Below are 23,728 nucleotides of genomic sequence, written 5' to 3'. Positions count from 1 at the left end.
AAAACAGCTACATAACATTTTTTTCCCTTAAATTCTATATGAAAGGTGAATTTGTAAATATAAATTTAAGAACATGTTTGTGCAAGTTGTGTCTGGATTTCGAGTTTTTGGTGAATATGTACTAGGTCTTATTCCTGTATTTATATATGCTATGAATTTCAATCCAAACAAATGAAGAAGAGTTTTAGGATGGAGCCTGAAGCATGGCATGTCCTTTAATTGCCATTTACATAGCAGAGGAATCATTAATTTCTAATTCACCTATTATTCACTTTCTTTAGTATGTTGGGTTTGGGGCAGTGGAATAGATGTGGCTCTGCAGCCTACTTTTGTGTGTGTGTTTTTCCTTTTCTTAATGCTTTTTTGACCTTAGTAAAATGCTACTTTGACATAGGCAGTTAAGGGCTCTTGTTTGGATATGATTTATGGTGCTACATTAACCCTTCATTGACCTAGAAATGCCCTAATATTAAAACAGTTTGACACACAGAAAATCAAAAGCCCTTTTATTGGATGTGCTATTGTCCGCATCATAAGTTTCTCCAATGTGATGCCACTGTTACACCATCAATTTCCTACTGCTATTGAACACTGTATTGAAAAACTAATGGACAGAATCCTTTGTCATTTCTGTCCCAATGATCAGCAAATGGCTCAGTGAAAGTCTTCCCCTTCATATCACTTCAGGCGTTTCGAAATGACACCTTGAAGGTACTTGCTTAGCATTTTATTAAAGGCAAGGGTGGGCTGGGTCCTACTGGGCTCTGTGTAACACCTCCCATCAGCCAGCTCCCATGGATTTTGGCAGAAGATGGAAGTGTGTGGTGCCTCTATTGAGCTCGGTATAGCGTCCCTCTCATGTGGTGCAACAATACCATACTCATATTTGTTAAGAGGACAAATAAATCCTTGTAGAGGATTTTCTAGAATTTAATGGTATACAGTGTATAGAGCCTATGTATAAATACAATCAGCTGTAGCTATAATAATGGCTTATTAATTTACAAATGAAATACTTTTCTATGGCTACAATAGTAACCTATTGCTTTATGCAGCATTTTTTAATGATTTTTTTCTATTTAAGCCTACAGCTTTTAGCATGATGTTGAAAATCCTTAATGCATTTTTTATAAATCTGCTTGATTCTAGAGTGTTTTTCCCTACTGGAAATGAATATATTTCTATTTACAATTTATGTTGTAACTGCTACCACTTCTTAGGTGTATATTTGGCACCTAGGAGGTGCAATTTTAAAGTTACTCTACCATAATATGTTTTCACAAAATATTTTTAATATTGCTAGTGATCATTTGTTTCTTGAGTTTGACACTCACTGAAATCCAGAATATAGAAAAAGTTGGGCATACAAATGCTATCTGTTCAGTACTTAACAAAGCTGTGCAGTAGAACAGGCAGGGGCTTTAATTTATTTTTGTAGTAGGAAGCTCTTCCTTAATTATCTGAATTTCTTCATCATTGGTTACTGATAGAGATTCCTTTTCTGTAGAAAAAACATCCTTCTGTTCAGCTGACCTAAAATAATCATGACTTTTATTGGGCTTTTGTGAGGGATAAATGTTCTTTGCTAATTTAAAACCTTCAGTAGTCTACCTAGTGCAGGGGCTGGGTACATCATTTAGAAAATGGACTGGTTGCACCTTCAGTGGTGGGGAAAGGTGCCAGCTGGACTCTAGAGCAACCGCTTTATCTAATTTTTTCCTATTTATGGCTACACATATATCCTAGCACCTCTGTGTTCACAGACCTCCTACAATGGAGTTTTGAGTGCACAGGCACTTGGGTTACACTTAGCTACCTGTGTTGTGCTCACTTGGCTATGAAAAGGAACATTTCTCATCACTGTGAAGTATACCTGGACTTGGAGACAGCATGCAGGTTTCTTTCCTTGCTTAGCACAGTTTGAGGCTACTGTCATTTTCTGCAGAATTAACCTGGGCACTGTGGATGAATATCATGGTCTCTGAGCATGAATGGGGAGCAGATATCTGTGTGCACCTGTTTAGATCTACATACAATTACATTCTGAAGAAAGAGACCTATAGCAGAGTTACGCTTACATAGCTGTGAAAAAAAAATAAAAAATAAAAAAATGTGAACCTACATTCTCCTACTCTGTTCCAATTTCATGAGAAAAAGATTTCAAAATGCTGCCAATACTTATGGCCATTTCTAATTAAAACTTCACAGGAGAATTAGTGATATACTTTCATATGGCATAAATAAGAAAGAAGATGACTTCAGAAACTTTTAAAACAGAAACCACGTTTTGGCAGAGTCTTTGGCAACCTGAAAATTTATCCTAGGTGATGCTGACATTTGTGCTTCATAGTTACGGAATATTCATACATCTTCAGCATTTACAGAAGTTGTGTAATGATGTAAAGTAAAATACAATCCCGAGATACTGAAAAAGCTAAAGAGACATAGCTGATAAATGGTGTTTATGTGTGATAGTAAAGCATCACAACTGGAGAAAACAAAAGTTTGGTCTTTCTCCATTATGTAAAACCAGTTTCAAAATTATAAATAAGCTTTTATAACATCAGTACTGTAAATATCTGAAGATTAAAGAATTCCTTGCTTTGTAAAATATGCTTTCTTGGAGAACAATGTATGATTATGTTTTCACTGGACAGTAGTGTGGATGCTGTCTACATAAACAGAAGAAAAGCAGGCTAGAACCTCAGGCAGAAATGTTGAAAATGGTCCCTGTAACATTATGAGAACTCAAGTGTAATTCTTATTGTGTAAATGACAACAAGGTAATTAGTAATACTAGAGACTGTCACTGATGACCTCTAGGGTCACAAGGCAGTGTGCTTCTCCTTGTTTATTAGCTTAACACAAAGGGTCATTATGATAATCCACATTTTTAGAAAACAAATTTTGCTTTAATTTTATGTCAGTGCAATCTTTCAGAAGAAATATTTGTGATGCATATGACTGCTGTCACAATTCAGTCTTTTCAGAGCTATGTTTAACACCCTGTTAAAAAAACTGTATATACACAGCTTTATATAGTGCAGGACATAAGCCTTTATATCTGCATGTTAATTTCTATCAAAATAGCTATTCTGATTCTGTTAAGTAGGGTCTCCAGTATTACTAAGATAATTAATTCTTTGAAAAGTTAATATCTGTTGGTTTAATTTCTCCCCCATTTGTCTTTGGAGTAGGCATATTTTTATTGTTTTACTGTACTAAACTGCTTTGGCTTTTTCATAAGGGCTGCGTATTTCACTAAGCTCTTGCAATATTGAAAGAATCTATATTCTGAGAATTTGAAAACATGTCAGCCCACCTAAATTACATATTGATCAGGTTTAATTGCATGCCACCCATCAGTATTAGGTTTGAAAATTCATAAAAAAGAAATAATGTACTCTTTGTGGATGATTACTTCTGGGGCATTTAAATGAATTCCATCACTTAACCCTGAGCCGAGACAGATTATTGAGCCTTGCAATCTAGCCAGTCAAAGTCCAATGCAGTAGAACAGCTGTTTTCTAACTATCAGAGAAAAGCAAAGAACAAACAATATAAATTTATATAGATTTTCTTTTAAGGAAAATAGCAAAGTAAAATGCTAAATGTAAACATGCATTTTTCAATTGTTTCAAGAATGTCCATTCTTGTTTTGCTAAAGAATGGTCTTAATTTTTAATTCTCTCATGTGCCATATGTAAATTCAAACTGTGATTATAATTTCAAAATTAGAGAAATGCTCTTGAGGAAATTATGTTCCATGCATTTTCATTTTAACTGTGCATTTGCTTATATATCTGCCACCACATATCCTCATTTAAATACTAGGAATGTGGGTTTTTATTCATATTCAGTGTGCTTTATGGCATGCACAGTTTTCAGTCTGTGTTCTGAAGAAGCTCAAAATGGTGGAGAAAGAATATTTATTATTAGTTTTCAGGATGTTCTTTACATTTAGAAATTATGCTTGCTGTTATTGGGTGTTTTTTTAAGAAATTGTGCTTATGTATGTTTTTTTTCTCTACAGAATATCAATACAGAGTAAAAAGGACCAGTTAAAATCGTTACGTTTGCTTGGATAATAGTTTAAAAGCTACATTTTATTTAGACACTTTGAGGTAATAAATATCTGTGAGCATAATTAACTGTCTTTTATCTAGGTCTACTCCTTAGTGATGCCTTTTTAGGACCTTTTGTAATGTCTCCTTTTAACTTTCAGTTTGGCCTTGAAAAGGGTTTTAAGAGTTAAGATATGTTAAAAGCGGTTTTCACTATTTTTCTGCATGTACTCATGAAATGGATGTCTCGATTTGTTTCAGATTTTCACCAGTTTTTCTTCTAAATTTCTCCTTTTCATATGGCCTAAGATTTTAATTTAAACAAAATAAAATAACCTGGTTTAACAAACAGAGAAATATATGTGATCTTTTGATTTACCATGAACCTTGACTTACTGTATAGTCTTTATAAACTATGGTTCTTATGAGCTAACATAAAATTACATAGCTTCAAAAAAGGATAGAAAAGCTTTCTTTTATTCACCCTGAGAATTTGTCTGATTTTAATGTCATATCTACATATTACATATGTGATATATCCTATTACTGTGACCATCTCAGTTATGCAGTCTAGCAGAAAAAAACCTCACACATAGATTTTCCACCTCCCTATTGTTTATATATGAAAATCAGTCTGCAATTAAATTGGTAGTGTAGGCATACACACACTTCAGTGTTGTAGCACTTAATCACTTAAATGGGTGTTCGTAGATCAGAAACAAAAATCATGTCTTATGCTTATAGTACTTTTGATTCCTGAAGCAGATTGAGTCCTTTATTGCACAAAACATGAGAGCTACATCAGTCTTTACAAATGGCTGGGTTTAACTTTCATGTGTTTTTGTATTAACTGGAAAATATAAATAAGTTGTTTACTGTAATTTTATTGTGTTTTGCTCCATATTTTTGGAAGAGAGAACAACTGATTATTTGGTAATGTACAGACATAGAAGGAAACATTCTAAACTCTCATTCTCATCCTTTAGTGCTTCTTTCTTAGCTGATTGAAAGTACTCTTAGTCAAAATAGAGTACGCCCAGTATTTGGGTATCAAATTGTTTTATCAAGCATGATGTACTGCTGCTGCTGTTGTTTCAAACCATTATATGAAAGACTGGTTGGTGAAGAAACTCGCTTCTTAAAGTCCAGTTACTTATTCTTGGGAAAGCTGTCCTTGAGCAGGAAAATTATTAGTAAATTGAGTTTGAAACAGAGCTTAGCTGACTTTGGTTTCATGAAGTAACATGACAATACAGAAAAAAAGTACGTCTAAAAAATATGCCAAACACGCCAAAGCATCAAAAATATTGATTTAAACTTTTCTTTTCTTTTGTTTTATTCAAAGCTAGGGATTCTTACATATTGCTTTCATATTGGGACAAATTGCTATTGAAAGGTAACTGGCATTTTGCTATCAGTTATGTCGGGTCTAAGCTATCCCCTTTTCCAATTATATTCAGCCCTTATTAAGCCTAGTTGAATAATATTAAGAACAGTTGCAATGTATTATCAATTTTTACATAACTCCCTTTTTTTATATCTGTTCACAAGTAATGTCTATTAGCAAAATTTTATTTCACACAGAATAATAAGCAACCCCCTGAGATTCTCTCAACCAATGGATTGATAAATTTTGTAATTAAAATTATATGATTATAGGTAGATGTGATGGTGACATAGTATGATAGATACTACTCAGATATGGCTTGACACTTAAGTAAGTCTGAATGCTGAAACACATTCTTGCAGTAAAGACAAATTTTGCGTCTGCTTTTTTTTTTTTTCCCCCACATATTATTCTGTATGTAGGCACATAAAATTATACTTCAGGAACAGAATCCAAGGAAAAATTTTCTAGAACAAAAATTGCCCTTAATGACAAATTGTTCATCCAACATTAAGCTTTCTGATGCAAAACACCAGGTGTAGCTTTGTACTGTTTTGCACTATGGAATTAAATAATTAAGTTGTTACATGCTGAAAAAGCAGTGATTGTACATTGGACTTTTACCTTACTCTTGGCAACCTTTTAAGCTCTTTTAGATAATATTTACTTACTGTATATTGGGAATCTGTGGATGGGATTTAAGGTCATGATTGTTAAGACATTTTCTTTTAACATTTGTTTCTGTTGCTAGCTGTGATCAAATACTATGATTTAAAACAAATCCTATTGTCTAGAATTTGATAATATTAAAGCTTTTGTTGAAGCATTTTTGAGAGCTAGAAACCTGATACATTAAAAGTATCTGTAAATTTTTCTGTCTCTGTGCATTTCCCTTCTAAAGCAATGCTCCTGAAGTTCCCATTCACATTGGGGTTACAGCACCAATCCACTTTTCTTCTGCCTGTGGACAAATCAATAGCAAATCACTTATTACTTACTGAGTACATAGGAAACAAATCTGTAGAAGTCTAGATCAAAGAATGTGCTTATGGCCTCCCAAATTGAAGCTTACCACCTATAAATCATCACTACCTGTAGTCTGTGAAGAATTCTGTAATGACTGATGTGTCAGTTTCGATGTAAAGATTTCACTGTACCGTCTCTTCTGCAGCTGCTATCCCTTTGCCACTGTTGGCCTGCTTTCTCTCTCCCTCCACATATTTAGTTTTGAAGGCTCAAAATCAGACAAGTGTGGAATATTCACACTGGTTTTGCCCCCTTAACCTTAAACTGTGCTCTGAGACTGATCTCACAGCATCCGTTAGCTGTCATGTCTAGCTCTTAGGGATTTGTCAATGTCAATCCATTATCACTTGGCAGGGGCCATCATAGAGTGATACAAAATCCCTGTTTTTCACCCCTCTCATCATATCTGAAACCCATTGCTCAAAAATCAGATGGTTAAAAAAATATTCTGAACTGAAAGGAAATGACAAGGAGTAAAATTCAAAATGACAGGTGAACACCAACCATAACTTATTGTGCATATAGTACAAAGAATATGAGCATTCTGGATGATATCCCCTTCTTAGTGAAGTTAGTGGGAATTTTTCTATTGAACGGGGACCAAGATTTTATCCTCTGCGTTTGTAGGCTTTTAGCCTCTCACAGTGGAAGAAAAAGAGAAGAAGAGAGAGAGAGGAAAAAAAATAATTTCCTGGTGGAACAAAAATAGAGTATTCAAATTATTGCTATTCAGCAGGGGGTGGTGGGAGAAATCATTGCTTTGGGGAATTTGGAATTTTTTAAACTTTCATATAGGTATAGAGTAGAATGATAAAAAAAAAACCAAAACAAAACAACAAACCCCTGATTTTGGAAATATTGACAAATACCTTTTTTTTTTGTGTGTGTTGGAATTGAATACTTTTTCTTGAAACATGATAAAAAGAAATAGAAAAATGAAATGCTTTACTCTTTTGCAGTCATTCCTGCATGTTTTTCTTCCTCTTCTCCAAGCTCTTTCAGGAAATTGTTAGGCTAAGTTTACTTTTCATTGCAACCATGTTTTCCAAGTCTAATGAAGATAGAGACCACGTGACCAGTTATCATTTTCTGAAAAGCTTTATCATGTCATGTGACCCTCCAGGAATGTGAGTCATCTCCTCCTCAGAAATGGGTCCCTGCCCTTTCCTTTTCCCAGTCTTTCCCTCTGGAGGGGCTTCCACAGCCTCTGCTTTTCCTGCTTACACTGACAGAAACCCAGAAGTGAATCTGGCAAGGACTCTTCATCAAACTGAAATGATTTGCTGACATGTTAGTGCTTATATTGCTCTTTGGTTTGTCATTTCAGCAGTAAGCACTGCTGATCAGAAACACGCTGATGATGTGTTGTGTTCCTGAAGTTGACAGGTAACTTTTAGATGGATGGCTGCCCAAAGGTAGTGAGGAAACACAGTAGTCCTTTTTCTGATTAAGAAAATGAAAGCTAATAAAAAGACTAAACTATTTAAATGGAGGCAGAATTATATGGAGAAATAAGTAATACAGAGATTGTTTAACAGGAGTTACCAAAAAAGGTTGAAAAGCAGAGGAACTTGAGTTCTTAAGTTGCCTTTATTGTGATACCTTAAAGTGGTAATGCCACTCACACTAGAAACATTTATAATATTTCAATCAGCTGTGGTATTTATCTATTTTGCTAATTTACTATTTTATTAACCATTTCCAGTTGTGATTAATAGTCTATGGTGCTAAGTGATATTGCTAGTTAACATAAATGTCCTTTTCCTGGAGTTAAGCTCATTTCAAGGAAACAACGTATTAGGGATCAAATTGTTCTTTCAACTCCTGCACATATGTTTCCCTCATTCATTTCCTTCAGTTTTACCCTGTGGGTGAAGTAGTACTTCTCTAACTCATTTGTGTTCACTGCTCCTCCTTATCGGGGTGTATATAATAACAATTAATCTGGACTAAAAGAAGAAAATTTGCAGGATGTTTTAAGACTGTAAAGTGAAGGGGGATGGGAGGGGGGGTAGAGCCAATATTCCACCTTAAAAATCCAGTTTCTTGTGTGAATTAGTTTTTGCAAATGACAGCAATTATTTTATTACTATAGTAAGGAAAAGTAAGATATCAACATCAGAATCCATAATGATTATTTGTTTCTTGTTTTATGGGAACTGCAAGATGGACTTCAACATCAAGACTGTGTTTAGTTCAACCCTTTAGCTGTGTGTTTTGAAGTACAAGGGAGTGAGAGAAGCTTTTCTAACAGCGAAAGGGCAAATTAAGGATTTATTCTAACTATATACTTGTAGGTAAAGCATATGGTTTGCCAAGCAGCACTGGTGTTTTGTAAACTAGATCTCCTGTGAGTATATTTTGAATTGTCCCAGTACTTCATCTAGGTACTTGGACACTTGTTTATACATAGAACCTGTTACATTCCTAATACTTGCTTTTCTTGCTCAGACCATTTATCTGTAAAGATATGATGGGTGTCTGCAATTGCATGTCTAATTTCAAAATCAGAACTGGAACTTTGTGCATTATTAGTTTTACTGCATTTGTAACACACTCCAATTTAATTATATATTGAACTAAATTGTCTTCAAAGGAAGCTTTTTTCTAACTGTATTGAAGTAGTGAAGAAACTTTTTGGTGATTCTGGGAAAACAAAACTTTTTTGGTTCCTAAGTTTTGAGTGTAAGTATTTTTCCTTATATTGTGTCATAGACTTGTTTTGGTGGTATGTCCTATGATTTAATGTGCTTGCCATTACACAAAATTTAAATGAATCTGCATATTGAATAAGACAATTTTTATCTCTACTGGTGAAGAGCCAACAGGACCATCCAGCTGCAATGCCACTTCACTGTTTTATTCAAATTATAAAGGGCTATGCAAGCTCAAAGATTCTGGACAATTATGTCCCTGACCAGAAATTATGTCCCTGCCCATGGCAGGGGGGTTGGAACTAAATGATCTTAAGTTCCTTTCCAACCCTAACTATTCTATGATTCTATAGATGAACATTCAAGACATGTATCTGAAATTTACCAGAACCTGAAATACCTCAGATTTTGGTTTTTTTTTTAAAGATTTGTTTTTTTCTAATTTCTGGCGTATTTGAAATAACTCATCTTAATATGATGTCTTTGTTCTACTTCCTGGGAAAACGGGGACATCAAGCCAAAAAATTAAACCCCACAAAAACAAAAATCCCCCAAAGTTATGAAGAGTCAAGCCTGCAATTGCATTGATCTTAATGTGAAACACTAAAATAAGTAAATTTTGTCAGGAGGCTCTTCAGATTGAAAGGCCTGTTGAAAGAATGATATACATTTCTCATCGTTTCACTTTAGTCATTTCCACAGCTGAATTGAGCACATGCCTATAGTGACTTTTATCTTTAACTTTTGTGAGCATGCCTCAAAAAGGCACAAGGGGAAATAGAGCAGGAAACTGTTTGTTAATATAAGGCTGAGCACTTTGACACAGTTAAGAAGAAATTTACCTTTTCAAACATTCAAAAATTCAAACAAAAGAAAAAATTTGTTCTTGTTTGGTACTAAACAGATGGTGCCGCCTTAGAGACTAGTACAGTTATGTCTTAAGAACTGTGTCAGAAGTACCACCATCTCATGCTTACATATTAAAAAAGAAAAGGTAATCACTGAGGTTTGAGAGCAATCTCTTTATTTTTGCCATCACAGTTTAACATATTATTGTTCCTAAAATATAAGCTGGATTCACTCTGCATGCTCTGCATGCCATAAATATCTGTGCAATACTTATGAGCTTATTATCCTTTAGGAATTGAATATCAAAGTGTATCACTTCCTCTTGATAACATGCATGCCCTCTTGCTGTAAAGTTAAGCCCGTTAAGAAGGTAGGGGTGGGAGAAGGCAGATGTTTTTAAAATCTATGTTTATTTCTCATTATCCTACTCTCAGTTAATTGGTAATAAATTAGACACATTTCCCCAAGTCAAGTCTATTTTGTCCATGCTGGTAATTGAATGATCTCTCACTTTCCTTAGTTCAGCCCAGGAGCTTTTTGTTTTATTTTGTTTCCCTTTTCAGCCCGAGGAGGAAGAGTGATAGAGAGACTTTGATAGACACTTATTGTCCAGCCAGGGTCAACCCACCTTAGGCATTAATGGAAAAACACTCTTGTGCATTGAAGAAGTTCTGGGGACTATGTGGAAAAGAAATTGCAGATTGCTCTCATTCCTCTAAATGGGGCAAGTGGAATATGAAGTCTTTGCTCTGGCACAGGCCTTGAGGTTTGAAAATGTGAGGATGACGATGGTTGCACACTGATCTTATTAAGGTGTTTCATATCGAGCAGGCTGAGACCTAATAAGATGAGAGGGCTTGAAGGGAAAGTCACAAAAGTTTGAAGTAGAAATAGGATACAAACTTTTAAGCTTAATTGTTGCAACTGTTTCTGGTCACTTGGGATTTAAATTAAGGTTAGATTTCTTCAACTATATAATTTAGCTGGACTAAATAGGAGAATAACTGGGCAAAATTCTGTGGGCTGTCCAATCACAGGAGGCCATGTCATATGAGATTATTAAACTCTTCTGGCTTTAAAAATCTATGGATTTGCTAATAAATTCTCTGTTCCTTGAAAAAAGGTATACATTAAAACAGTTCCAAATATAGATTATTAAAAAGATAGATTTACTGTAGTGAGAGAACCTCAAAGAGAACAAGAAATATGGGACCCCACACAAAAGGCAGGCAGAATTACTGCGGAGAAATGCCAGGCTTTTAAATTCCTGAATTCATTGCAGTAGGGAGAAGAACATTTGGCCTGAAAGCCAGGTACAGGCTTTTTGCTCTTCTTTTTCACCAGTCTGAACTAGATCCTGACTGTAAAAAGTTGGTCAAAAAATCTGATTGTTTCAGAAGCTCAGCTGCCTGGACAGTCCTGCCAGGTTCACTACCAGAAATAAAATTTCCACACAGCTGTGAAAGTATCAGAAGACCTCTCAGTGTGCTGGTCAGTGATAAGATTTCACATTTCTGTTTAAAGTTATTTTGAATATTCATTATCATCATTACAGGTTAAACCTGTATTAACGTATAAAGCCTTGGACGTAGAATTTTACTGAAATGAAACAGCAGTGATATAGGCTAAACTGAGAAAAGCTAACAGTTGATGCCTATCTCTATCTGGGTATGCTATTTCTGGGCAAGCAACAGCTTCCATGTAATCAACACTTTTATTGTAAAACATGAAATATTTCAACTACACTGAAAGAAGTTCTGGACAATCAACTGAAAACTCTGTTCATATTTTCATATCTGTGTAAGTCAACCAGTCACATGAAAGAGTGCTGCTGGTGGCATGGTGTCGTGGTTTAAACCCAGTCAGGTAATTCGTTCACTCACTTCCCCCCCTTTTCTTGCCCTCCCCCTGCTCTCGGAGGGACGGAGAGGAGAATCGAAAAGAATGCAACTCGGAGAGGAGAATCGAAAAGAATGCAACTCCCACGGGTTGAGATAAGAACAATTTAGTAACTAAGGTAGAACACAGATCACTACTGCTACCACCAATGATAATAATGATAAAGGAAATAACAAGGGAAGAGAATACAACACCTCAGCACCAGCTGACCGATAACTCGCCCCCCCTCAGCCCGACCAAGCACCGACCGATACCTCCTCCAACCCTGCAGTCCCCCAGCCCTTCCGGCTAACTCCCAGTTACATCCTGGGCATGACGTGCTGTGGTATGGAATACCTCTTTGGTCAGTTTGGGTCAGGTGTCCTGTCTCTGCTTCCTCCCGGCTTCCCCTCCTCCCTGGCAGAGCATGAGGCTCACAAAGTCCTTGGCCAAACCAAAACATCGTTGTTATCAGCTCTGTTCCCAGGCTGAAAGTCAAAACACTGCACTACACCAGCTACCAAGAAGGAGAAAAATGACTGCTGCTGCTGAACCCAGGACATTATCCACCCCTTATTCCATACCATTCACGTCATTATCAGATCCCACATTTTCAATATACCATCACTCTTATCTTAGTGCATGGACCAGTCCCTATAAAACTGCTGAGTCCATCTGGTCCATGATGTCAGGCTCCACCTCTTGTAACAGTCCTCCAGAGCAGGAGAGACTGTGTGCAGTGTTCACACTCGTGAATAACCTGGGCAATAGTGTCCATTGCTAAGTCCACCCCTCGATCATGAGTCCATCTCTGTGTTGCATCTCTGCTCTGATGGCCTGAAGTGCCATGGGCCCACCAGGCTTAAAATAATTCACTGTCCCCTTAAGCAGTTTCTGCAGCTTGTTGCTGGGGACTCCATACAGCTGCCTTCCATCTCCGATGCTTCCAAAGCACTGGAGGGGCCCAGTGGACTAGATACTTGCCCATACTGTCCCACACACCCTGCCACTCATGACTGTCCAGCCTTGGGGAAAACCTCTTGGTCCCCCTATATTGTCGTCTAACCCCAGACAAGACCCAAACCTGAGTCTGCTTAACTTTTGAGATCAGACAAAATGGTTGTGGGTGGAACACAGCCTGTGTGTGTGCCAACATGCTGATCCCCATCACAATCAGCAGGCAGGTCCCAAGGATACCCAAAGGCCATTCAAAACCTTCAGAACTCTCAAACGATGCTGCTGTGCTTGTCACTGGGGCTGGTGTAGCTGCTGTGCTTGCCGGCTCTCCCACCGCCAGCTTCTCTTTTCCTGAGTCCAGCTCTTCCTCCTCTGCCTTGCTGGGAAGTGCTGCGTGGTCTCCTGCATCCTCCTGGGGCTCGGCAGGCGGCTTCCGGGGAATGCTCTCGGCCGTCGCGGGGCTCGGCTCTTCCGCGGGGCTCGGCTCCTCCGCCGCCTTCTCCCGCTGCTCGGCAGCCGCCTCCTTCCTCTCCTCGACCGCCCCGACCTCCTCCACCGGCAGCCGTCCCCTCGCGGCCTCCGGCCCCGCTCCCGCCGCCGCTTGGTCCCCGGGGCCGCTCTCCCGGGCCTCTTCAGCAGCCGCCGACTCCCGGGGCCGCTCCCCCTCGGCTCCCCGCAGCCTCACGAAGATGGAGAGTAGGGTGAGGACCACGACGGTGAAGAGCAGCCGGACGGCCATGTACAAGTCCACGGCCACGTCCGTCCCGCCCTGCTGCTGGAGCCCGCCCGTATTACAAGCCATTGCCATAAAGCACAGTGAGACAAGAACCTTAGCCCAGGCCCCACACTTGATAAACACTAACACAGCAAATACCTGCTCTACGTAAGTTACAACATTCTGAAGCTGTGAGATCAAGAGAAACAACTCTGAGAGCCAATAAATCGTCATTGTGATGAGTGACTATTAATCCGGACAGATCTGTCGTTATCTCAACCCTTCTTGCCCCACATTGGGCGCCAAAAGAACTGTCGTGGTTTAAACCCAGTCAGGTAATTCGTTCACTCACTTCCCCCCCTTTTCTTGCCCTCCCCCTGCTCTCGGAGGGACGGAGAGGAGAATCGAAAAGAATGCAACTCGGAGAGGAGAATCGAAAAGAATGCAACTCCCACGGGTTGAGATAAGAACAGTTTAGTAACTAAGGTAGAACACAAATCACTACTGCTACCACCGGTGATAATAATGATAAAGGAAATAACAAGGGAAGAGAATACAACACCTCAGCACCAGCTGACCGATAACTCGCCCCCCCAGCCCGACCAAGCTCTGACCGATACCTCCTCCAACCCTGCAGTCCCCCAGCCCTTCCGGCTAACTCCCAGTTACATCCTGGGCATGACGTGCTGTGGTATGGAATACCTCTTTGGTCAGTTTGGGTCAGGTGTCCTGTCTCTGCTTCCTCCCGGCTTCCCCTCCTCCCTGGCAGAGCATGAGGCTCACAAAGTCCTTGGCCAAACCAAAACATCTCTATCAGCTCTGTTCCCAGGCTGAAAGTCAAAACACTGCACTACACCAGCTACCAAGAAGGAGAAAAATGACTGCTACTGCTGAACCCAGGACACATGGTAAAGACCTCATTCATTTTTTTTATGTGGTGGTGTTTCTATCTTTAGAATTAATCTTACAAGTCCAGTCCATTAAAAGCCCCAACTTCTGCCAATGAGTATAAGCTTGCAACTAGAACTGTAATTGATGCTGATCTTGCAGTAGTCATGGAGCAGGTCTGAATCCATATATAAGAAATAAGCACTAAGTGCCTTTGTACCTTGGTGCAACTCTGTGCAAGGTATCTTAGTCTACCTCTTTTGTTTCTGTTTTAATATCAACATGAAGTTTTTTGTCCTCCTTCCTCTTTGTATTAAGATATTTATAGAAGCATTGCATTAGTTTAAATTGAGTTTGGACAACTCTTGACTATATAATTTACATCAGTTCCATGTCCAGTAAAACATACAACCTCCTTTTCTACCAGTCAGAAATCAACCACTTTGGCTTTTTATATCAGTAGTATTGGTGGAGGGTTTTTTCACTTGGTTGAGAGTTTTGGTTTTGTTTTGTTTTAGGTTTTTTGTTTGTTTGTTTGCTTGTTTTTTGTTTTGTTTTTTGTTTTTAATTAATAGGCATATCTGCTATGTGTGTTTAAAAAAGAGCAAAAGAACAGCTGTGACCGCAACTCAATGATTCAGTCCTTTTAAACAGCATGTATGTCTATACTCAGTTTAAAGAATGCATACTCTATTGAAGTCAATGTTAACCAGTTATTTTACCCATCATATTTGTCCTGGAAATGCATGGACTTAAACTTTTGCTCAGATCTTTTCCTGAACTGGATTTCAGAAGATGCTTTCAATTTTAATAAAAGTGACTTTGAAATAAAAGGCAACAGAATCAACATTTTTAGCTGACATCTTAGAAATACTTTATAATAATAAAGTAAAAGCGAAAAACCTCAATCTGTCTCCCAACCCCCCCACCCCCCAAAAAAAACCTGAGGAGCTAAACTGCCAGTACAGCACGATTTTAGCCCCAGATAGAATTGTATTATCAGATTGAATGTAGCTCTCAGCGGGGACTCAGACAGCAGACGGGATTGTATTATTCTGCCATTCCCCTATCCATCTGTTGAAGAAGTTCTGTTTGGAATCAAATGCTCTTCTTTTTAATTATTTTTTTTAAGAATAATCTAATTTTTGAATACAACCAGTAGCACTTCATGTATGCACACCTTGCAAGTGTTTAGGAAAAAGCTTCCTTTGTTTGTTTTCATCCAAGAAATTCATCTCCACTACCTTTATTTCTTTTAGAATTGAGTTTATGCCAATCCCAAATACCCATTTGAACATCTGTAACTATAGAATCTCCCCTGTTTTCCTCTATATTGTTTTTTGTCTGGTTTGGAATGCCTTCCCCCTTCAATGAGATTTTCAAATAGTGTTTCTTTTCTTTTAGATATTGTCTCCTTCTTCTTTCCAGGAAACACGCTTGAATCTCTTTCATAGCTACAAGAAGGAAAAAGAGCAGAACTCCATTACTAAGACATGCGTTTCCCCCCAGCCCAATAAACAGTTCTTTACTCTAGGTGGTAGTTGTGTTATTATCTATTTTTGAAAATTGTCTGTCTTGTATAAAGCATGAAAATAATGGTCCAAGAAGGGATTTTATACCAGTAAAGTGCTTGTAAGGTATATTTATTTATGTTGGTTAATACTGCTTCTAGCACTGTATATGTCTCCCAAATGAAATAAAATGCTGCAAGAAAAGGGCATAACTGAACCTACATACTTCCCAGCATAACTGAACCTGTGTGAGAGATTTCAGATAGTATGTATACACTGGTAAGAAATTGCTGCTCTTCATACTTCTGTGGTACACACAGAAGAGCATAGTTTTACCTTTATTTTCCTGGCAGTTTGGATTTTTTTCTGGAGCTAGAGGTAATGAAAAAGGTATCTGTGGAAGAGAGTAGGAGGTATTAACAAAGACAATTTGGAAGACAACTTTGCCCCATTGATATTGTTACCATCTTACTGAAAAGTAAAAAAAGGCAAAAAATAAAAAGCAGTGACCAACAGAAACTGGCAGAGAAAATCTCACCTCAGAAAATAATGAAAAAGACAGCCTTAGAAAACTAATTTTTTTAAAGTATGTTATTATTTCATTCAGGTTTCATAAACTGCTACAAAAATGCAATATGGTTGTTCTGTAGCATATGAGAGCCAAGTGGGTTTTTGCATTGTTTATAAAAGCTCTGTGTGTAAGAAAATGCAGAGCAGCTTGGTGTGTTAGTGGAGAATTTAAGAATAATCTTGGGACTTGTCTTGGTCATGCAAGCAAAAACTGAAGCAAAACAGTGAATATGTGAATGTTACAGCCAGATTGCCTGTAAAAACCTCTTTTTAATTGGGATCTATCTTAGAATTTCTGGTACAAGACTAACGTAATCAGGGTAAGAAGTTTCTGAGGTTACACCTGCAATATTGTGCCTGAAAATACCTGCTTTGGGTTTTGATGTGCTTTCCAAAAAATGAATGCATGAAGATAATGAGTTCCTGAAAATGTCCTAGTTATGTTAGCATTAACATTGTTTGATCAGAAACCTCACAGAGAGAATCCCCTCCCTCTCCAAATTTTATCAACTGAATCTATGGAAAATGTTTAAGATACACATACTTAAATGGCTTTATAAGAAAGCAGCTGGGCTGTAGTTTGGCATTACTGGGTTTGCATGCTTAGAGTCTCTTTGAAAGGAGACTACCAAAGAGAATCATAGAATGGTTAGGGCTGGAAAGGACCTTAAGATCCCATGGGCAGGGCTGCCTCAGGCCAGGCCATGTCACCCAAGGGTCTGTCCAACCTGCCCTTGGACACTGCCAGGGATGGGGCAGCCGCAGCTTCTCTGGGCAAACTGATCCAGTGCCTCACCATCCTCACAGCCTCACAGTAAGAATATAGGGTGGAGTTTATTTGTTAACGATGGAGGGGTGCAGAATCAGTTTCAGGAGTGACAAGGTGAGAGTTCTGCATTTCCATCATCTAAGTAAGATTGTGCCAATTCTTCAGAACTGTCTTCTGATAATCTACTTTAAATTTTTTAACTGCTCTAAAATTAACTAAATGACGTCAAAAACAGCTGATAAGACATAAACATAGAACCCAGTGCCTTTCATAGACCCAGACCACCATAATGTAGAGGAGGGGCTATGCCATCACAGCAGATTCCACAGTATTGGAAATAATCTGAGAAGAGATTCAGAGCAGCCCTGTGGAGAAGGACTTGGAGGTGTTGGTTGATGAGAATCTGAACATGAGCCAGCTGCAGTGTGCACTCAGAGCCCAGAAAGCCAACCGTATCCTGGGCTGCATCAAAAGGAGTATGACCAGCAGGTCGAAGGAGGTGATCCTGCCCCTCTGCTCTCGTGAGACCTCACTTGGAGTATTGTGTGCAATTCTGGAGTCCTAAACATAAAAAGGACATGGAACTGTTGGAACAAGCCCAGAGAAGGGCCACGAGGATGATCAGAGGACTGGAACACCTCCCGTATGAAGATAGGCTGAGGAAGTTGGGGCTGTTCAGCCTGGAGAAGAGAAGGCTGCGTGGAGACCTCATAGCAGCCTTCCAGTATCTGAAGGGGGCTATAGGGACTCTCCATTAGGGACTGTGGTGATAGGACAAGGGGTAACAGGTTCAAACTTAAACAGGGGAAGTTTAGATTGGTTATAAGGAAGAAGTTCTTTACTGTAAGGGTGGTGAGGCACTAGAATGGGCTGCTCAAGGAAGTTGTGAATGCTCCATCCCTGGTGTTGTACAAGGCCAGGTTGGACAGAGACTTGGGTGACATGGTTTAGTGTGAGGTGTCCCTTCCCATGGCAGGGGGGTTGGAACTAGATGATCTTAAGGTCCTTTCCAACCATAACTATTTTATGACTCTATGGTTCTATGAAATTGAGAGTCTCTTGGAAGCTGTGGTTCAAGAGTCTGTATTTGGATACAGACCTGCCACTACTGATATTTTTATCCTAGTGCTTCTAGCTCATAAATAGATGTGACCTGTACTGAGGACGTCTACCAGCATTACCTTCCATCCTTGTGCAGTTGCATTTCAGTCTTGGCACCCACAGTACGCCTGCTTCAGATTAAAAGACGATGACTGATGCTTTCTGGGTTGTGTTTTTTTCTTTCCCTTCTTCAGATCAAGAAAGAAAAAGCTCAACTTCCATTTCCTAGAAAAAAATTAATTCCTTACTGCTTATTTTACTGATGGAATTGGTTTTGTATCTGTAGATGTGGTAGATGCATGTATGTGCTCTCTATTGAATTAACTTTTAAGTGATGTTTTCCAGTACAAAACAGTCTTACTATTTTTACAGTAAGTCAACTAATATGTAGTATAGCTGTCAAACTAAATTTCCCTTCACCTAAAGATTAAAGGGAAAATGACTATGTAACTAATATAAACCTAATATAGTTTGCTTTTCTTACTGTGAAATATATAGTCCACAAAATGTATATGACTTCAGCAGGCACCTACAGATTTTTTATCAAATGTAGCCAAGTTAAGGATGTTGTATCTGGGAATATATCTCTTCACAACTGAAATTATCTATCCACTCTTGTGACATCAAGACCAGGAACCTCATTTATTCTTTGATCTTTCCCACAAGCAAGATAATAATTGGAAGTTGACAAAATTCATGCTCAGGTTGGGAGATATTGATTTCTGTTTGTCTTGCATCTTAACATTTAGGATGTGACTGTCATGTATACTAAAACATAAAATTTAGCATCTTCATAAAAGTTTTACTAAATCAGCCACCAAAGGAAGGAGTTATTGGCAGCTTTTTCATTATGAAGCATAGGGTAAATCACCTGATCATTATTGTATTTAGAGGTTCTGTGGTGACTTGCTTGTACATCAATAAATACTAGGTCACTTATGCATTCTGAGTAAAACCATTCTTGTTTTTAAGTAATTGCAAATTTATTTCTTCTTGCTTATTGGCAAAAAATGCTACAAGAACTTGTTCTTTCCATATGAATATTTCTGTCTGTTCATAACCAGAACAGTACAATTTTGTCTAAGAGCAATGTAGTATTAAAGAGCAGGGTTATTTTGAAATAGCTCACCAAGAACAAATACCCTGATAAAAAGTGCAGGCAATAACATTCACTCTCATGTGTTTGAAACAACTGAATGTTTTTTTACCTTACCAGTGACTGAGTTAAACCAAAAAGGGACATTGCCAGAAGAGAAACAATTTGAAGTCTGTTAACATTTTCATTATTTATTTGGAATAGTAAAACACTAAATTCACATCCTCTCCTCTGCCCCTAAACTGTGGTCTGTTTTCTAACTTTGATATTATGACTGGTTTTGCAGCTGCTTAAAAACAGGATTTTGGAATTTTTGTGAATATTTAGCACCAGTCTCTTTAAAACATGATTGTTGAGGAAACAATAAGTAGGTTGTGAGTTTTAGTTGGGAGATACAAAAGCTTTCAAAAATATGTGCAGTCTACTTACTTTTGAAGCAAGAGATACCTGAACAGCTCAGTGAATGTGAGTAAGCTTGTGATCTTGTTATTAGGATCTTTCAGTTTAATTAATACGTGATGTTTCTTAATAAAAGTACACTGGAACCTGTATGAAGAAGAAGAATGTTTAGGAGCCATTAGCAGAAATATATCATTAGCACACAAGATTCCTTCCTCCTCCCCCCCCCCCCCCCCCAAGTTTAAGTTAATATTCTATTGCTTTCATGAGTGACGTTTTTAACTATTGGGTAGAAAATGTTTGGCTTGATTGTTCCAGCAGCTGCAATTAGAGGTATACTTGATCAGAAGCTTTATTGTGCTTATAAAATTAGGGTTTTTTTTCTACCTGATAGAGTGGAACCAAGAAATCTGTAGCATTATCACTTGATGTGTTCAGTTAAAATTATTGAATTACATATGACAATAAACATTACATGGAAGCTAACTTTATTTGAATTGGATACTCAGAGCTGTGGAATACAAAATGGAGTGATTACATTTCATTTTTGAATAAAATTTGTTTAGAGACACCAGCTTGCCTGTTAGGATGGAATGGAAAATACTGTATCTGCACTGAGTAAATGGTAATTTATTGCATACAGTGCAGAAAGGAAAAGATTTAAAATATGCATAAGTTTTGTTAGCTCAGAAAAAATGTCATAAGCATGTAAAATGATAAAAGCTCTCTTATCCAAGTATCTCTGTTCCCTGCATCACTTCAAGGGAAAGTTAAATTGATTACAACCCACAGAGCTCATCAGGAGATTAGAAGGAAAGAAATGCAGAGACTAAGTTGGGTCTGCGATGAATACGCTGTGTGGGTTCATACCTTAAGGTCTGTGGCTACCTACCTGGTAGTATTTTACATGTCAGACACACTTCTGGAAGATCCTGTACCTTCCTCTTATCAAAAAGCCTGGTAGGTAGGACAAACATCTATGTTGGACTGATAACCTCTACTTCAGCCCGTGGCCAGCAATAGCTTCTTCTGAAAAGCAACTATGAAGTGATTTTCCCACTGGTGCAATTAACCAAAGAGCCCTTTGTCCCTTCTTTGCCCTAAGACATAGTGTCTCTGGTTGGTTTTTTTTCTTGCTTTATGACTCAATAAACACTTGTGTATTTAACAAAGAGAAACAACAATCCCTAGAAATTTCTTTATATGTGGTAGACATGTTGTTCTGCATAGTAGTGGAGTTTTAGATCTTTACCTGGCTGGGTACACTTCAGAATATTCCAGCAGCCTTGCTTATAGTTTTGTAATTACTAATATGAAACTCTTTAATTTGGTCTTTGCTCATAGCTATGGAAATGACTTCTGTCATTTGTCCATGGGGAAAAATAATCTTGTTCTTTGAATTTTGTGTAGATTAAATATTTAAAATTATGAGATTTGATTAACAGTTGAGTGGGGTTTTTTGTGTGATTTCGGGAAAACAGATATTATGATTATTCACCTGAACCCTTTTCTGTCTTATTCCTCAGAAGCCTGAATGGGCTGCCCAGGGAAGTTGTGAATGGTCCATCCCTGATGGTGTTCAAGTACAGGTTGGACAGAGCCTTGGGTGACATGGTTTAGTGTGAGGTGTCCCTGCCCATGGCAGGGGGGTTGGAACTTGATGATCTTAAGGTCCTTTCCAACCCCAGCTGTTCTATGATTCTATGATTCTGTTGTTGGAAATGTAATCTGTGGTAGAAATAGTGCTGCTTCAGTTTAGTAGGCAACTCTCTGGACTTTAATGGCTAGCTTGACCTCTTGCTTTGTGACCTGTGTGAGGGGAGCTGTGCCACTCCAAGAAGAGCCCTTGCGAGATTTAGTGCTTCAGTCCCTTCCAGAAAGAATTGCTTCACATTGTGCTGTGCCATGATGCATATTTCCCACATTTTTCTGCACCTCTAAACAGAACTTGTATGTCATAAATATTAGAATTAACTTGCTCATACATGACAATGGGAATATTCACATTGTAGACACTCTTTTTCCTGTTGCAATCCAACATCACATTTACTGAATGCAACCTTATGAAAGACAAGGGGTGAAAATCCCTTTGCTTTTGTTTTCTTACATTATTGCTTTAGGCCTTGTAGTAATCTGGATCTTCCGGTGGCACAGGATTCTACAAAGGACATTGAATTCTTACACGCATTGTGTTTCCTCCATGTATTAATCAGCCTAATCCTGCCAGCCACAAAGTAAAAAACAATAAATCTCACAGAAGTTTGTGTTCATCATACTTTCTAGGCTATATTTTTTTTAAAGACACTAGTTTTCGTGATTTTTGAGGTTGGAAACATTATAGATCAACTATTACATCCTACAACCCAAGTTTACAAATTCCATAAACCCGAGCACAGAAGTTCTTGTACTTTTGTGTCAGCAATTGATGAAGTTCAGTATAGCCCTATGCATTTTACATTGGATTCATGACTTTTTTTTTTTTTTCAGTAATTGGAAGTGAACCAGTGAAAAAGTCACTGAGAGGAGGTTAAAGAAAAAAATTAGTTTGGACATGTGAGAATAAAGTGACTATAACATAAGTGTACTTTTATTACACTTCTCAGTCTTGTTTCACTTCTCTGTAGTTTGAGATTATGGAACATTCTCCAAAACTGGTGTACAATGGTTTCCTACTGTTTTTGTGATACTGTCTTGACTTGCTGACAAAAAATAAGTATCTTTTCTTAAGTATCCTTATTTGTTTTGAAACCCAAACATTTTTGGCAATATGGCAAGTTATATGCTTGCTATGTACACTTATGTCCTCTTTTGTGTCTTGCTCTATCTAGACTGGCAATACCATGAAAATACAAGTTCTTCACAAAAGCTAAGATGTAATTATTAAAATAATTAAGCAGAATTCCTCATTTTCACATTACTCCTCAGAGAACTCTTTTGTCCCTTGGGATTCACAAGGTGATGTGAAGCATGGGGATGTTTTGAGGGTCATACTCATTCAGTCAGTTTAAAGGTTTCATGCTACAACTACACTATACCCCTGCACAGTTTTGTGTACAAAGTCTCGTGTTTTCACAACTTTTTTTGTCTTGACTTACTTCTGCTCTCACTGAAATTAGTGAGAAGTTTAAAATTAGGGTGAAGCAGTTCTGAAAATCGTGTCAGTTTTGATTTTTTAATCCAGATACTATTTTTTTCAAGAAATTAATTCATCATAAATGGTTCTGTCAAATTCTGATGCTGCTTTTCATTGAATCTGTTGATTAGAATAGGCTTTATTTAAACTATTTTAGTATGTTCTACCGTTGACTTTATATTCTGTGAATGCAGCACTCCCAAAATACCCCAAGTTTTGTTGCAGAGAAAAACCTGTGAAAATCCATCAAAATCAAATATTTTCCTCACAAGCCTCAAGAGGTGCTTTGAGATTTGCTTTGAAAATAAAAAGGTGTTAAACCTGGACATGTCAGAATTTACTGAGAAGTTCCTAAAAGGAAGAGTACGGGTCATCTCCACTAATTTCAAATTTGTTTGTCTGTGCTTTTTTATTCAATGAAGAGAACTATTGAATGGGGCTAATTCATCAGACCTCAAGTAGACACACATATTAATAAAAATTGAATTGCTTTCAGCATATGCCTTCACTGTACAGACTACAGAAAGAGGTCCAGGTGTGCAGGCTGGGCTAAGTGTCTGTCTCTTACGTTGATAAACAAGGAAGAATGAATCCTACCCCTGCATTTCTCTGAGGTTAAGGATTTGCTTTCCCCTGTGTGTTATTTAAGTGCTGTGCATCTTCAGGTGTAAGTTATAACTTTTGGGGGCAAAACTTACGTAACGTTAGGGCTTGAAACTCCATAGGAATGA

This window comes from Pezoporus wallicus, unplaced genomic scaffold (assembly GCF_028554395.1).
Source record: "Pezoporus wallicus isolate ANWC-B61680 ecotype Strahan unplaced genomic scaffold, APGP_CSIRO_Pwel_v1 contig_5485, whole genome shotgun sequence".
NCBI lineage: Eukaryota > Metazoa > Chordata > Aves > Psittaciformes > Psittacidae > Pezoporus > Pezoporus wallicus.
This window is presented reverse-complemented; position numbering follows the sequence as displayed.